Here is a 16111-nt window from a genome sequence, read left to right as displayed (position 1 = left end):
CAAATTCGGGGAAAAGGAGGACGTATTTGTGGGCCGCATTTGAAGGATCCTATGAATTTGGACAGCCTTCGTCGCGGCGCTGTGACGTAACATCCTTCAAATGAGTCCTCCGAAGGATGTAGACCCTGAATTTGGACACAGCCTAAGTCATGCTAACAGTATGCTAATCATGCTAAAATCATGCTAGCAACTTGCTAGTCATGCTAAAATCATGCTAGCGACTTGCTAGTCATGCTAAAATCATGCTAGTGACTTGCTAGTCATGCTAAAATCATGCTAGTAACTTGCTAAGTCATGCTAAAATCATGCTAGCGACTTGCTAGTCATGCTAAAATAATGCTAGCGACTTGCTAGTCATGCTAAAATCATGCTAGCAACTTGCTAGTCATGCTAAAATCATGCTAGTGACTTGCTAGTCATGCTAGTATCATCCTAAAATCATGCTAGCGACTTGCTAGTCATGCTAAAATCATGCTAGCGACTTGCTATATATGTTAAAATCACGCTAGTGACTTGCTAGTCATGCTAGTATCATCCTAAAATCATGCTAGCGACTTGCTAGTCATGCTAAAATCATGCTAGCGACTTGCTATATATGTTAAAATCATGCTACTGACTTGCTAGTCATGCTAGTAATCATGCTAGTGACTTGCTAGTCATGCTAGAATCGTGCTAGTGACTTGCTAGTCATGCTAGAATCGTCCTAGTGACATGCTAGTCATGCTAAAATCATGATAGTGACATGCTAGTCATGCTAGTAATCATGCTAGTGACTTGCTAGTCATGCTAGAATCGTGCTAGTCACTTGCTAGTCATGCTAGAATCATGCTAGTGACATGCTAGTCATGCTAAAATCATGCTAGTCATGCTAAAATCATGCTAGTGACTTGCTAGTCATGCTAGAATCGTGCTAGTGACTTGCTAGTCATGCTAGAATCGTGCTAGTGACTTGCTAGTCATGCTAAAATCATGCTAGTGACATGCTAGTCATGCTAGAATCATGATTGTGACATACTAGTCATGCTAAAATCATGCTAGTGACTTGCTAGTCATGCTAGAATCGTGCTAGTGACTTGCTAGTCATGCTAGAATCGTGCTAGTGACTTGCTAGTCATGGTAAAATCATGCTAGTGACATGCTAGTCATGCTAGTAGTAATGCTAGAATCGTGCTAGTGACTTGCTAGTCATGCTAGAATAATGCTAGTGACTTGCTAGTCATGCTAGAATCATGCTAGTGACTTGCTAGTCATGCTAAAATCATGCTAGCGACTTGCTAATCATGCTAAAATCGTGCTAGCGACTTGCTAGTCATGCTAAAATCGTGCTAGCGACTTGCTAGTCATGCTAAAATCATGCTAGCAACATGCTAGAAACATGCTAGTAAACACCCTGGGTACCCTAGTAACCACATAGCAACACCCTAGCAACCACCACAGGCACCATAGCAACCGCATAGCAACACCGTAGCAACCACCCCAGGCATCATAGCAACCGCATAGCAACACCCTAGTAACCACCACAGGCACCATAGCAACTGCATAGCAACACCTTAGCAACCACCCCGAGTACCTTAGCAACCGCATAGCAACACCCAAGCAACAATCCCAGGCACCATAGCAACCACATAGCAACACCTTAGCAACCACCCCGAGTACCTTAGCAACCGCATAGCAACACCCTAGCAACCACCCCGGGTACCTTAGCAACCACATAGCAACACCTTAGCAACCACCTCGGGTACCTTAGCAACCGCATAGAAACACCTTAGCAACCACCACAGGCACCATAGCAACCGCATAGAAACACCTTAGCAACCACCACAGGCACCATAGCAACCGCATAGCAACACCGTAGCAACCACCCCAGGCATCATAGCAACCGCATAGCAACACCCTAGTAACCACCACAGGCACCATAGCAACTGCATAGCAACACCTTAGCAACCACCCCGAGTACCTTAGCAACCGCATAGCAACACCCTAGCAACAATCCCAGGCACCATAGCAACCGCATAGCAACACCTTAGCAACCACCCCGAGTATCTTAGCAACCGCATAGCAACACCCTAGCAATCACCCCGGGTACCTTAGCAACCGCATAGCAACACCCTAGCAACAATCCCAGGCACCATAGCAACCACATAGCAACACCTTAGCAACCACCCCGAGTACCTCTCTTTGACCACTCTAAGAACCTTAGCATCTATCTATCTATCTATCTATCTATCTATCTTCAAGCTTAAAACTGCTGAAAACTTCAAACTATTTCAGACTGAAAACAGTCAAACTTTTAAAACTTTTACAAACTTTAAAAACTATTTTAAACTATCTGGTCAGACTTTCTCAAGCCAACTTCAAAGTTTGTCTTGACAAACTTTTTTATCTAGTTAAGTTGGCTTGAGAGAGCCAACTTACTGATATTCTATTTAAACTTATTCTTATTATTATTATTATTATTATTATTTTTATTATTCTTCTTCTTCCTATATAAAATTTCTGACTGCTACTCCTCCTAGAGCTTTAACTCTACAAACTCCAAACTCAGCCCAGATGTTCAGACTGGTCAGACTCGATATGCTATATCTTTTCTAACTGATCGGACTTACGGTTTTCCTAAAAATCCCGATTAAACCTGGGAAAAAAATCTCATTGACTTACATTGATGGAATGTTCAACTCCAACTGTCAAAATTCAAATTTAAACTGCCAGAATCCTTTGAGACTCAATCAAGCTTCCCTTCTATGTACTATATTTCTAATCCATTCAAACTCATTCAAACTCATCTATCTTTCTAAGTCATGCTAACAATATGCTAATCATCCTAAAATCATGCTAGTAACTTGCTAGTCATGCTAGAATCATGCTAGTGACTTGCTAGTCATGCTAAAATCATGCTAGAGACTTGCTAGTCATACTGGAATCATGCTAGTGACTTGCTAGTCTTGCTAAAATCATGCTAGTGACTTGCTAGTCATGCTAAAATCATGTTAGTGACATGCTAGCGACTTGCTAGTCATGTTAAAATCATGCTAGTGACTTGCTAGTCATGTTAAAATAATGCTAGTGACATGCTAGTCATGCTAAAATCATGCTAGTAACTTGCTAGTCATGCTAGAATCATGCTAGTGACTTGCTAGTCATGCTAGGATCATGCTTGTAACTTGCTAGTCATGCTAAAATCATGCTAGCGACTTGCTAATCATGCTAAATTCATGCTAGTAACTAGCTAATCATGTTAAAATCATGCTAGCGACTTGCTAGTCATGCTAAAATCATGCTTGTAACTTGCTAGTCATGCTAAAATCATGCTAACGACTTGCTAGTCATGCTAAAATCATGCTAGCGACTTGCTAATCATGTTAAAATCATGCTAGCGACTTGCTAGTCATGCTAAATTCATGCTAGTAACTAGCTAATCATGCCAGCAACATGCTAGAAACATGCTAGTAACCACCCTGGGTACCCTAGCAACCGCATAGTAACACCTTAGCAACCACCCTAGGTACCATAGCAACCACATAGCAACACCTTAGAAACCACCCTGGGTACCCTAGCAACCGCATAGAAACACCCTAGCAACAACCCGGGTACCTTAGCAACCGCATAGCAACACCTTAGCAACCACCCATGGTGCCTTAGCAACCACATAGCAACACCTTAGCAACCACCCTAGGTACCTTAGCAACCACATAGGAACACCTTAGCAACCACCCTAGGTACCTTAGCAACCACATAGCAACACCTTAGCAACCACCCCGGGTACCATAGCAACTGCATAGCAACACCTTAGCAACCACTCCGGGTACCCTAGCAACCGCATAGCAACACCTTAGCAACCACCCCGGGTACCCTAGCAACCGCATAGCAACACCTTAGCAACCACCCTAGGTACCTTAGCAACCGCATAGCAACACCTTAGCAACCACCCCAGTTACCATGGAAACTGCATAGCAACACCTTAGCAACCACCATGGGTACCCTAGCAACCGCATAGCAACACCTCAGCAACCACCATGGGTTCCCTAGCAACCGCATAGCAACACCCTAGCAACAACCCCAGGTACATTAGCAACCGCATAGCAACACCCTAGCAACCACCCTGGGTACCTTAGCAACTGGTTCATTCTAGCAAACATGCTAGTCATGCTAGATACATGTTAGAAGCATACTAGCGATTTGCTTTTAAACTTTCAAAACTTTATACTTTTAAACTTTTTAAACTTCTTTAAACTTTTTAAACTTTTAAAACTTCTTTAAACTTTTTAAACTTTTAAATTCTTTAAAACTTCTTTAAACTTTTTAAACTACTTTAAACTTTTTTTTTACTTTAAACTTTATTAAACTTTTCAAACTTTTTTTATCTATCTATCTATCTATCTGTTCAATCTTCAAGCTTTAAAACTGCTGAAAACTTCAAACTATTTCAGACTGAAAGTCAAACTTTTAAAACTTTTACAAACTTTAAAAACTATTTTAAACTATCTGGTCAGACTTTCTCAAGCCAACTTCAAAGTTTGTCTTGACGAACTTTTTTATCTAGTTATTATTATTCTTCCTATCCTAAATTTCTGACTGTATCTCCTCCTAGAGCTTTAACTCTACAAACTCCAAACTCAGCCCAGATCTTCAGACTGGTCTAACTCGAGTTGCTATATCTTTTCTAACTGATCGGACTTACGGTTTTCCTAAAAATCCCGATTAAAACTGGGAAAAAAATCTCATTGACTTACATTGACGGAATGTTCAAACTCCAACTGTCAAAATTCAAATTTCAACTGCCAGAATCCTTTGAGACTCAATCAGGCTTCCCTTCTATCTACTATTTCTAATCCAATCAAGCTCATTTAAACTCATCTATCTATCTATCTATCTATCTATAAATCTATCTATAAATCTATCCATCTATAAATCTGTCTATCTATAAATCTGTCTATTAATCTGTCTATCTATAAATCTATCTATTAATCTGTCTTTCTATAAATCTATCTATAAATCTATCTATCTATTAATCTATCTATTAATCTCTTTCTACTTGCGACTTGCTAGTCATGCTAGAATCATGCTAGTGACTTGCTAGTCATGCTAGAATCATGCTAGTGACTTGCTAGTCATGCTAGAATCATGCTAGTGACATGCTAGTCATGCTAGAATCATGCTAGTGACTTGCTAGTCATGCTAGAATCATGCTAGTGACATGCTAGTCATGCTAGAATCATGCTAGTGACATGCTAGTCATGCTAGAATCATGCTAGTGACATGCTAGTCATGCTAGAATCATGCTAGTGACATGTTAGTCATGCTAGAATCATGCTAGTGACTTGCTAGTCTTGCTAAAATCATGCTAGTGACTTGCTAGTCATGCTAGAATCATGCTAGTAACTTGCTAGTCGTGCTAGGATCATGCTAGTAACTTGCTAGTCATGCTAGAATCATCCTAAAATCATGCTAGTGACTTGCTAGTCATGCTAAAATCATGCTAGTAACTTGCTTGTCATGCTAGAATCATGCTAGTGACTTGCTAGTCATGCTAGGATCATGCTAGTAACTTGCTAGTCATGCTAGTATCATCCTAAAATCATGCTAGCGACTTGCTAGTCATGCTAAAATCATGCTAGTGACTTGCTAGTCATGCTAAAATAATGCTAGTGACTTGCTAGTCATGTTAAAATCATGCTAGCGACTTGCTAGTCATGCTAAAATCATGCTAGCGACTTGCTAATCATGCTAAAATCGTGCTAGCGACTTGCTAGTCATGCTAAAATCGTGCTAGCGACTAGCTAGTCATGCTAAAATCATGCTAGCAACATGCTAGAAACATGCTAGTAAACACCCTGGGTACCCTAGTAACCACATAACAACACCCTAGCAACCACCACAGGCACCATAGCAACCGCATAGCAACACCTTAGCAACCACCCCAGGCATCATAGCAACCGCATAGCAACACCCTAGCAACCACCACAGGCACCATAGCAACCGCATAACAACACCTTAGCAACCACCCCAGGTACCCTAGCAACCGCATAGCAACACCTTAGCAACCACCCCAGGTACCCTAGCAACCACATAGCAACACCTTAGCAACCACCCCGGGTACCCTAGCAACCACCCCGGGTACCTTAGCAACCACATAGCAACACCTTAGCAACCGCAAAGCAACACCCTAGCAACCACCCGGGGTACCTTAGCAACCGCATAGCAACACCCTAGCAAACACCCCAGGCACCATAGCAACCGCATAGCAACACCTTAGCAACCACCCCAGGTACACTAGCAACCGCCTAGCAACACCTTAGCAACCACCCAGAGTACCCTACCAACCACACAGAAACACTTCATCAACCACTCTGAGAACCTTAGCATCTAACTTGAAGCTTTTAAAATTACTTTAAACTTCAAACTATTTCAGACTGAAAACCATCAAACTTAAAACTTTTCTATCTATCTATCTATCTATCTATCTATCTATCTATCTATCTATCTATCTATCTATCTATCTATCTATCTATCTATCTATCTATCTATCTATTCATTCTTCAAGCTTTAAAACTGCTGAAAACTTCAAACTATTTCAGACTGAAAACAGTCAAACTTTTACAATTTTACTAACTTTAAAAACTATTTTAAACTATCTGGTCAGACTTTCTCAAGCCAACTTCAAAGTTTGTCTTGACGAACTTTTTTATCTAGTTATTATTCTTCTTCTTCCTTGCCAAAATTTTCTGACTGTATCTCCTCCTAGAGCTTTAACTCTACAAACTCCAAACTCAGCCCAGATCTTCAAACTGTTCTAACTCGAGTTGCTATATCTTTTCTAACTGATCGGACTTACGGTTTTCCTAAAAATCCCGATTAAAACTGGGAAAAAAATCTCATTGACTTGCATTGATGGAATGTTCAAATGAGTCAAGACTTTTCAAACTCCAACTGTCAAAATTCAAATTTAAACTGCCAGAATCCTTTGAGACTCAATCAAGCTTCCCTTCTATGAACTATATTTCTAATCCATTCAAACTCATTCAAACTCATCTATCTTTCTATCTATCTAAGTCATGCTAACAGTATGCTAATCATGCTAAAATCAAGCTAGCGACTTGCTAGAAATGCTAAAATCATGCTAGCGACTTGCTAGTCATGCTAAAATCATGCTAGCGACTTGCTAATCATGTTAAAATCATGCTATCAACTTGCTAGTCATGTTAAAATCATGCTAGCGAATTGCTAAAATCATGCTAGCGACTTGCTAGTCATGTTTAAATCATGCTAGTAACTTGCTAGTCATGCTAAAATCACGCTAGCGACTTGCTAATCATGTTAAAATCATGCTATCAACTTGCTAGTCATGTTAAAATCATGCTAGCGACTTGCTAAAATCATGCTAGCGACTTGCTAGTCATGTTTAAATCATGCTAGTAACTTCCTAGTCATGCTAAAATCATGCTAGTAACTTGCTAGTCATGCTAGAATCATGCTAGTGACTTGCTAGTCGTGCTAGGATCATGCTAGTAACTTGCTAGTCATGCTAGAATCATCCCAAAATCATGCTAGTGACTTGCTAGTCATGCTAAAATCATGCTAGATATTTGCTAGTCATGCTAAAATCATGCTAGTAACTTGCTAGTCATGCTAGAATCATGCTAGTGACTTGCTAGTCGTGCTAGGATCATGCTAGTAACTTGCTAGTCATGCTAGAATCATCCCAAAATCATGCTAGCGACTTGCTAGTCATGCTAAAATCATGCTAGCAACTTGCTAATCATGCTAAAATCATGCTAATGACTTGCTGATCATGCTAAAATCATGGTAGCAACTAGCTAATCATGCTAGCAACATGTTAAAAACATGCTAGGGCACCCTAGTAACCACATAGCAACACCATAGCAACCATCCCAGGCACCATAGAAACCGCATAGCAACACCTTAGCAACCACCCCGGGTACCCTAGCAACCGCATAGCAACACCTTAGCAACCACCCTGGGTACCATAGCAACCGCATAGCAACACCCTAGCAACCACCACAGGCACCATAGCAACCGCATAGCAACACCTTAGCAACCACCCCAGGCACCATAGCAACCGCATAGCAACACCCTAGCAACCACCACAGGCACCATAGCAACCGCATAGCAACGCCTTAGCAACCACCCTGGGTACCTTAGCAACCACATAGCAACACCCTAGCAACCACCCCGGGTACCTTAGCAACCGCATAGCAACACCCTAGCAACCACCTCGGGTACCTTAGCAACCGCATAGCAACACCCTAGCAACCACCCCGGGTACCTTAGCAACCACATAGCAACACCTTAGCAACCACCCCGGGTACCTTAGCAACCACATAGCAACGCCCTAGCAACCACCTCGGGTACCTTAGCAACCGCATAGTAATACCTTAGCAACCACCATGGGTACCTTAGCAACCGCATAGCAACACCTTAGCAACCGCCCCAGGTACCCTAGCAACCGCGTAGTAATACCTTAGCAACCACCATGGGTACCTTAGCAACCGCATAGCAACACCTTAGCAACCGCCCCAGGTACCCTAGCAACCGCGTAGCAACACCTTAGCAACCACCCTGAGCACCCTAGCAACCGCCTAGCAACACCTTAGCAACCACCCAGAGTACCCTACCAACCACATAGAAACACTTCAGCAACCACTCTAAGAACCTTAGCATCTAACTTGAAGCTTTTAAAATTACTTTAAACTTCAAACTATTTCAGACTGAAAACCATCAAACTTAAAGCTTTTCAAACTCTATCTATCTATCTATCTATCTATCTATCTATCTATCTATCTATCTATCTATCTATCTATCTATCTATCTATCTTCAAGCTTTAAAACTGCTGAAAACTTCAAACTATTTCAGACTGAAAACAGTCAAACTTTTACAAACTTTAAAAACTATCTGGTCAGACTTTCTCAAGCCAACTTCAAAGTTTGTCTTGACGAACTTTTTAATCTAGTTATTATTATTCTTCTTCCTATCCTAAATTTCTGACTGTATCTCCTCCTAGAGCTTTAACTCTACAAACTCCAAACTCAGCCCAGATCTTCAGACTGGTCTAACTCGAGTTGCTATATCTTTTCTAACTGATCGGACTTACGGTTTTCCTAAAAAACCCGATTAAAACTGGGGAAAAAATCTCATTGACTTACATTGACGGAATGTTCAAACTCCAACTGTCAAAATTCAAATTTCAACTGCCAGAATCCTTTGAGACTCAATCAGGCTTCCCTTCTATCTACTATTTCTAATCCAATCAAGCTCATTTAAACTCATCTATCTATCTATCTATCTATCTATCTATCTATCTATCTATCTATCTATCTATCTATAAATCTATCTATAAATCTATCCATCTATAAATCTGTCTATCTATTAATCTATCTATAAATCTGTCTATTAATCTGTCTATCTATAAATCTATCTATTAATCTGTCTTTCTATAAATCTATCTATAAATCTATCTATCTATTAATCTATCTATTAATCTCTTTCTACTTGCGACTTGCTAGTCATGCTAGAATCATGCTAGTGACTTGCTAGTCATGCTAGAATCATGCTAGTGACATGCTAGTCATGCTAGAATCATGCTAGTGACTTGCTAGTCATGCTAGAATCATGCTAGTGACTTGCTAGTCATGCTAGAATCATGCTAGTGACATGCTAGTCATGCTAGAATCATGCTAGTGACATGCTAGTCATGCTAGAATCATGCTAGTGACATGCTAGTCATGCTAGAATCATGCTAGTGACATGTTAGTCATGCTAGAATCATGCTAGTGACTTGCTAGTCTTCCTAAAATCATGCTAGTGACTTGCTAGTCATGCTAAAATCATGCTAGTAACTTGCTTGTCATGCTAGAATCATGCTAGTGACTTGCTAGTCATGCTAGGATCATGCTAGTAACTTGCTAGTCATGCTAGTATCATCCTAAAATCATGCTAGCGACTTGCTAGTCATGCTAAAATCATGCTAGTGACTTGCTAGTCATGCTAAAATAATGCTAGTGACTTGCTAGTCATATTAAAATCATGCTAGCGACTTGCTAGTCATGCTAAAATCATGCTAGCGACTTGCTAATCATGCTAAAATCGTGCTAGCGACTTGCTAGTCATGCTAAAATCGTGCTAGCGACTAGCTAGTCATGCTAAAATCATGCTAGCAACATGCTAGAAACATGCTAGTAAACACCCTGGGTACCCTAGTAACCACATAGCAACACCCTAGCAACCACCACAGGCACCATAGCAACAGCATAGCAACACCTTAGCAACCACCCCAGGCATCATAGCAACCGCATAGCAACACCCTAGCAACCACCACAGGCACCATAGCAACCGCATAACAACACCTTAGCAACCACCCCAGGTACCCTAGCAACCGCATAGCAACACCTTAGCAATCATATTGGGAAAAAAATCTCATTGACTTACATTGACGGAATGTTCAAACTCCAACTGTCAAAATTCAAATTTAAACTGTCAGAATCCTTTGAGACTCAATCAGGCTTCCCTTCTAATCCGATCAAACTCATTTAAACTCATCTATCTATCTATCTATCTATCTATCTATCTATCTATCTATCTATCTATCTATCTATCTATCTATCTATAAATCTATCTATCTATTAATCTATCTATAAATCTGTCTATCTATAAATCTATCTATTTATTAATCTGTCTATCTATTAATCTGTCTATCTATAAATCTGTCTATCTATTAATCTGTCAATCTATTAATCTGTCTATCTATTAATCTATCTATAAACCTATCTATTAATCTATCTATCTATAATCATGTTAAAATCATGCTAGCGACTTGCTAGTAATGCTAAAATCATGCTAGTGACTTGCTAGTAATGCTAAAATCATGCTAGCGACTTTGCTAGTCAGGCTAAAATCATGCTAGCGACTTGCTAGTAATGCTAAAATCATGCTAGCGACTTGCTAGTCACGCTAAAATCATGCTAGCGACTTTGCTAGTCATGCTAAAATAATGCAAGCGACTTGCTAGTCATGCTAAAATCATGCTAGCGACTTGCTAATCATGCTAAAATAATGCAAGCGACTTGCTAGTCATGCTAAAATTATGCTAGCGACTTGCTAGTCTTGCTAAAATCATGATAGCGACTTGCTAGTAATGCTAAAATCATGCTAGTGACTTGCTGGTCATGCTAAAATTATGCTAGCGACTTGCTAGTCTTGCTAAAATCATGATAGCGACTTGCTAGTAATGCTAAAATCATGCTAGTGACTTGCTAGTAATGCTAAAATCATGCTAGCGACTTTACTAGTCAGGCTAAAATCATGCTAGCGACTTGCTAGTCATGTTAAAATCATGCTAGCGACTTGCTAGTCTTGCTAAAATCATGCTAGCAACTAGCTAATCATGCCAGCAACATGCTAGTAACCACCCTGGGTAACCTAGTAACCACATAGCAACACCTTAGCAACCACCTCAGGTACTTTAGCAACCACATAGTAACACCTTAGCAACCACCATGTGTACCTTAGCAACCGCATAGCAACACCTAAGCAACCACCCTGGGTACCTTAGCAACCGCATAGCAACACCTTAGCAACCACCATGGGTACCTTAGCAACCACATAGCAACACCTTAGCAACCACCCCAGGTACCCTAGCAACCGCATAGAAACACCTTAGCAACCACCCCAGGTACACTAGCAACCACATAGCAACACCTTAGCAACCACCCTGGGTACCTTAGCAACCGCATAGCAACACCTTAGCAACCACCATGGGTACCTTAGCAACCACATAGCAACACCTTAGCAACCACCCCAGGTACCCTAGCAACCGCATAGCAACACCTTAGCAACCACCCCAGGTACCCTAGCAACCACATAGCAACACCTTAGCAACCACCCCGGGTACCATAGCAACCACATACCAACACCTTAGTAACCACCCTGGGTACCCTAGCAACCGCATAGCAACACCTTAGCAACCACATAGCAACACCTTAGCAACCACCCCGGGTACCTTAGCAACCACATAGCAACACCTTAGCAATAGCATAGCAACACCTTAGCAACCACCCCGTGTACCTTAGCAACCGCATAGCAACACCTTAGCAACCACCCCGGGTACCTTAGCAACCGAATAGCAACACCCTCGCAACCACCCCAGACACCATACCTATCTATCTATCTATCTATCTATCTATCTATCTATCTATCTATCTATCTACAATCTTTAAAACTGCTAAAAACTTTCAACTATTTCAGACTGAAAACCATCAAACTTATAACTTTTTAAACTTTTTAAACTTTTACTACTTTCTAAAGCTTTCAAAACTTCTTTAAACTTTAAGGCAAGGCAAGGCAAGGCAAGTTTATTTATATAGCACATTTCATACACAATGGTAATTCAAAGTGCTGTACATAAAAAGGAATTAAAATCACAATAGCATAAAAATTTAAAATAATAATCACAACAATAAAAACAAAATTAAGAACATTTAAGATGATTTAAAAAAAGAAAAGAAAATGATTTCAAATTAATTAATACAGTAAAATGATTATGCATAAAATAATGCAAACTGTTCGGACGTAGCACAGTGCTCATTCAATAAATGCACAACTAAACAGGTGAGTTTTGAGTCTGCATTTAAATGTGGCTAATGTATTAGCACATCTGATCTCTTCTGGAAGCTGATTCCAACTGCGGGCGGCATAATAGCTAAAAGCGGATTCCCCTTGTTTTGTGTGAACCCTTGATATTACTAACTGACTCGATCCTAGTGATCTGAGTTGTCTGTTAGGTTTATATTCAGTGAGCATATCTGCAATGTATGTAGGTCCTAGGCCATTGACTGCTTTATAAACAAGTAAAAGTACTTTAAAATCTATCCTAAACATAACTGGAAGCCAGTGTAAGGACCTAAGGACTGGTGTAATATGCTCTGATTTTTTGGTTCTAGTCAGAATCCTGGCAGCAGCGTTCTGTATGAGCTGCAGCTGTCTAATGGTCTTCTTGGGAAGGCCGGTGAGGAGACCATTACAATAGTCTACCCTGCTGGTGATAAAGGCATGAACAAGTTTCTCCAAATCTTGACGGGAAACAAAACATCTAATTCTTGCAATGTTTTTAAGATGATAGTATGCTGATTTAGTTACTGCTTTAACATGACTACTGAAACTGAGGTCTGACTCCAGAATCACACCCAGATTCTTGACTTGATTTTTTGTTTTTTGACCCCTAGTGTCAAGGTACGCATTTACCTTATGAACTTCATCTTTGTTTCCAAATGCAATGACTTCCGTTTTCTCCTTGTTTAACTGTAAAAAGTTTTGGCACATCCAACTGTTAATTTCATCAATGCATTGGCAGAGAGAGTCAATGGGGCTGTAGTCATTTGGCGATAAGGCTAGGTAAATCTGGGTATCATCTGCATAGCTGTGATATGCAATTTTGTTCTTTTTCATTATTTGACTTAGTGGGAGCATATACAGGCTGAACAACAGCGGCGCTAAAATTGAGCCTTGTGGGACTCCGCATGTCATGGACGTCCACTTAGACTTATGTTCTCCTATACTCACATAATAGCCTCTCCCTTCTAAGTATGACCTGAACCAATTTAGAACCATCCCAGAAAGCCCGACCCAGTTTTCCAGTCTATCTAGCAGAATGTTGTGATCGACAGTGTCGAACGCAGCACTGAGATCTAGTAATACCAGCACTGATATTTTGCCAGAATCTGAATTTAGGCGAATATCATTTATTATCTTTATGAGCGCTGTCTCTGTGCTATGATGTTGTCTGAAGCCAGATTGGAAGTGGTCCAGGTATCCATTTGAGTTTATGTAGTGATTCAGCTGATTGAAAACAACCTTTTCAATAATCTTTCCTATAAAAGGAAGATTTGATATTGGTCTATAGTTGCTCAATATGGTGTTATCAAGATTTTTCTTTTTCAGAAGGGGCTTAACGGCTGCAGTTTTCAGGGAGTTTGGAAAAGTCCCAGAAAGAAGTGAGGTGTTCACCACTTTTAAAAGATCTGCTTCTAAACAGCTAAGCACACTTTTGAAAAAAGATGTAGGAAGTGTGTCAAGGGGGCAGGTTGACGATTTGAGGTGCTGTACTGTTTCTTCCAAAATGTTGCTATCTATTTCTTCAAAAGTAGACATAATGACTTCTTTTTGAAATTGCGGTCGAATCTGTCTGACCTCTGCATAACTTGAGGATGTGCTAATTGTCTTTCTGATATTATTGATCTTCTCAGAAAAGAAGGAAGCAAACTCATCGCACTTGCTGTCAGAGAGCAGTTCACTAGGGATCTGACTAGGGGGGTTTGTTAGTCTCTCAACGGTAGCAAAAAGAGTGCGAGTGTTGTTTAAGTTGCTGTTTATAAGGTTTGAGAAGAATGTTTGTCTAGCTTTACTTAGTTCAACATTGAAAGCATGAAGGCTGTCTTTATAGATGCTATAGTGAATTTCAAGTTTTGTCTTCCGCCACATCCGCTCAGCTTTTCTGCATTGTCTTTTTATTATCTGTACTGCTGTTGATTTTCTCCACGGTGATTTCTGTCCAATTATCTTTCTGTTTTTTATAGGTGCAATGTCATCAATGACATTCTTAACTTTTGAGTTAAAGGAGTCCAGGAGAAAATCAACAGAGTCTGCAGAAATGCTTGGCATTGAAGATATAGCCTTCATAAATAGCACACTCGTGTTATCGTTAATGCATCTCTTCCTGACAGAGACAGATCTAGATTCAGTGGTAGCAGAGATCAATATATCAAAGAAAATACAGAAGTGATCAGATAGTGCTACATCCTTGATAACAGTGGATGAAATGTTTAGACCCTTACTGATGAGTAAATCAAGAGTGTGTCCACGATTGTGTGTGGGCCCATGCACATGCTGAATCAGGTCAAACGTGTTCAAAACGGTTATAATTTCTTTTGTAGTTTTGCTTTCTGCATTGTCTATGTGAACATTAAAATCCCCTGCAATAGCAAAACAGTCAAACTCTGAACAAATCATTGATAGCAGTTCTGTGAACTCTTCAACAAAGGCTGGAGAGTATTTTGGGGGCCTGTAAATAATGATAAACAGAATGCGAGCACCTTTCAGCAGAATCCCTAGATATTCAAAAGACAAGTACTGACCAAATGACACTTGTTTGCATTCATAGACATCTTTAAATAGAGCAGCAACACCACCACCTCTTTTAACAGCTCTGCAGACATTCATGTAAGTGAAATTAGAAGGAATTGCTTCATTTAGGATTGTCGCACTGGAATTGTCTTCTAACCATGTTTCATTTAAAAACATAAAATCCAGGTTGTTTGTGGTTATAAAATCATTGATCAGAAGTGATTTATTTTTTAGTGAGCGAACATTTAAAAATGCTAGCTTGATGGCATCACTTTTTGTCTCTAGAGCAATCTTAGTTTGATGCCTAATAAGCCTCAGATTAGATGTGTGAACTGTACGATTTGAGAGGGCCTTAGACTTTCTATCACATATTAAAACAGAAATAGGGAAAGCTACAGGCACACTGGGTTCCCGCTTGTTTTGTAAACATTCCTGATTGTTGCTGTTACCGTAGCGGGGACCCGTCACATATCACTGAGAGCTGTTATCAGTTGTTTTTGGTTCACTCACAGCAGACGCAGGAGGGTTTGAGCCCTGGCGTTGTGGCAGCGGCCGGAGAGCTCTCACAGGAGGAGGAGGGTGAGCTGGGCCCACAGGTTTTGGTGGTTGTGGCGCCTGCCGTTTTTTAGTTGATAGCTGGGGGCTTGCAGCAAAAGAGTGGGAGAGTCTGGTTCCAGCATATACCAGTTCCTCCATTTTCTGTGAGAAGCTTAGAAGTGGAGATGCTGGAGAGAGGGATAATGCGTCTGGTGAATGGAGCTCTGGCTCTGGAGTTTCCGGTGGCTGGAAAATGTTGTTGTCCTGGCTTCTCTGACTGTTTACCAGAAAGTCGTCCTTCGGTGTTGAGTCTGTCTGTGATAAGCTCTGTGCGCAGGGCTCAGCCAGGAAAGTGTCCATGAGCAGTGCTTGTTGTGGCTGCGTGGCGTTGTCAGTGTCCTTGTTGGTTGTGTTGGCCACATGATGACTCTGAAGCTGATA

Source organism: Garra rufa, chromosome 22, assembly GCF_049309525.1.
Source record: "Garra rufa chromosome 22, GarRuf1.0, whole genome shotgun sequence".
Taxonomy (NCBI): domain Eukaryota; kingdom Metazoa; phylum Chordata; class Actinopteri; order Cypriniformes; family Cyprinidae; genus Garra; species Garra rufa.
This window is presented reverse-complemented; position numbering follows the sequence as displayed.